The sequence below is a fragment of the Corella eumyota genome, unplaced genomic scaffold (genome assembly GCF_963082875.1).
Source record: "Corella eumyota unplaced genomic scaffold, kaCorEumy4.1 scaffold_334, whole genome shotgun sequence".
Lineage (NCBI taxonomy): Eukaryota > Metazoa > Chordata > Ascidiacea > Phlebobranchia > Corellidae > Corella > Corella eumyota.
This window is the reverse complement of record NW_027658311.1, coordinates 7,501-9,896: the sequence shown is the minus strand read 5'-3', so window position 1 is coordinate 9,896 and position 2,396 is coordinate 7,501. Positions and strand designations below refer to the sequence as shown.

The 2,396-nt window shown below is 52.4% G+C and overlaps 1 non-coding gene across 1 annotated transcript in view; it reads left to right on the top strand.

Moving 5' to 3' along the window:
- Positions 1-1,638: 1,638 nt before the first annotated feature.
- The window catches only part of LOC145763047 (small subunit ribosomal RNA), a 1,810-nt gene continuing 1,052 nt past the window's right edge, over positions 1,639-2,396 (top strand). The window contains exon 1 of the ribosomal RNA XR_014288208.1: positions 1,639-2,396. This exon is cut by the window's right edge and continues 1,052 nt beyond it. This is a non-coding gene — a ribosomal RNA (small subunit ribosomal RNA).

Here is a 2,396-nt window from a genome sequence, read left to right as displayed (position 1 = left end):
AGAATCCCGCCTAGGAAGCGACGATAAAGTTGTGTCTTGCCGTCGAGAGGCAAAGTTAGGCGGCCACCGGGCCGCTGGCAATGCCGGATACTTGTCTAACACGGGCGCGGCAAGCGTCGCCCCGAAACGGGTAAAGCTTTCTGCTCGAGTGGCGGGGTGCTAAATCATTTGCAAACGACCTAGATGAAGATCGCGGTGTCGTAATCACTAGAGCAGTATTCTCACTGCGATTTGTTGAGAGTAAGCCGCAAGATCTATCGATTTGTCCGCGAACGGGCGGGCGCACGGCGACTTCGACCTCTGGTCGGAGTTGCTTTTTTTTTCCACTTTTTTTTCAAAGTACTTGGTATTTTTTACGGCGACTTCGACTTCAGGTCGGAGTTGCTTTTTTTTTCAACTTTTTTCTGGGGTACTTCGTTTGTTTTACTGCGACTCTGACCTCAGGTCGGAGGCCATTCGAAGAATTGTCGAGTACCGTTCGAGCTTGAATAACACAAGTCCGGCGACTTTCGAAAATCGCCCGGGCAAAGGCGCACGACATCGGCCGACGCCCGATAAACAATTTCCCGCACAGAAACGCACGTTTTGGAAAATTGTCGAAATTCGACATGTTTGCTACCTTTGTCGCGAGACCAGCCCACCGGCGCGCGCGTAAAAAACACAAGTCCGGCGACTTTCGAAAATCGCCCGGACAAAGACGCACGACATCGGCCGACGCCCGATGAACAATTTCCCGCACAGAAACGCACGTTTTGGAAAATTGTCGAAATTCGACATGTTTGCTACCTTTGTCGCGAGACCAGCCCACCGGCGCGCGCGTAAAAAACACAAGTCCGGCGACTTTCGAAAATCGCCCGGACAAAGACGCACGACATCGGCCGACGCCCGATGAACAATTTCCCGCACAGAAACGCACGTTTTGGAAAATTGTCGAAATTCGACATGTTTGCTACCTTTGTCGCGAGACCAGCCCACCGGCGCGCGCGTAAAAAACACAAGTCCGGCGACTTTCGAAAATCGCCCGGACAAAGACGCACGACATCGGCCGACGCCCGATGAACAATTTCCCGCACAGAAACGCACGTTTTGGAAAATTGTCGAAATTCGACAAGTTTGCTACCTTTGTCGCGAGACCAGCTTCCCTGTATACTATGAGGGAAGACGTCGTTGTGGCGAAATGAGCAAATTGGCGATGCGGTTGTCGGTTGAAGGTATTTGGTGACAAAACGATGTGGTGTCGTGCAGGCGATGTGCGCTTTTGGGCAGACTTGATGCTGACCCGCGAAGGCGTCGTAGCTAGCAGCGAGGCTCTGAACGTTGGACGGAAAAAATTAAGTAGCAAATACGAGTTTGTGTTTCGGCGCGCGACCACGGCCTCGGGCCGTAGTTGCGGTGGCCGGTGCGCACGCAAGTGATAGTTTTCTCGGTTCGCTTTTGTTGGGCGTTCCTGGTGTTGTATGCAAACGCAGCCCGCGCGCGGCTTCGCCCGAAAGGGCGTCTGGCCGGTGTCGACGGCGTCCAGATCGCGGCTTACGCCGGGTTTGAGGAGCTAAGCAAAAATAGTGATTGAGTAATACAGTGCGATACCGCGACGGGGAAAGCGAAAGACTCCGTTCGCGTATTTTGTCGGCCGATAGTTACCTGGTTGATCCTGCCAGTAGTCATATGCTTGTCTCAAAGATTAAGCCATGCATGTCTCAGTACGAACTTGCGTACGGTAAAACTGCGAATGGCTCATTAAATCAGTCGTGATTCATTTGATCGTAAATTTTACTTGGATAACTGTGGTAATTCTAGAGCTAATACATGCAAAAAGCGCCGACCTTGCGGGAGGCGCGCCTTTATCATATCAAAAACCTGCCGGGCTTCGGCTCGTCTTGTTGGCGACTCGGGATAACTTTGCTGATCGCACGGTCTTGCACCGGCGACGGATCATTCAAGTGTCTGCCCTATCAACTTTCGTCGGTACGGTATCTGCCTACCGAGGTTCTTACGGGTAACGGGGAATCAGGGTTCGATTCCGGAGAGGGAGCCTGAGAAACGGCTACCACATCCAAGGAAGGCAGCAGGCGCGCAAATTACCCATTCCCGACGCGGGGAGGTAGTGACGAAAAATAACGATACAGGACTCTAACGAGGCCCTGTAATTGGAATGAGTACACTGTAAAAATTTTAACGAGTATCCATTGGAGGGCAAGTCTGGTGCCAGCAGCCGCGGTAATTCCAGCTCCAAAAGTGTAGATTTAAGTTGTTGCGGTTAAAAAGCTCGTAGTTGGATTTTGGGCGCAGGCGTTCGGTCCGTCGCAAGGCGTGCACTGTTCGTTCTGGCTTTACCTCCGGTTTTCCGTCGGTGCTCTTGACTGAGTGTCGGCGGCGGCCGGGACGTTTACCTTGAA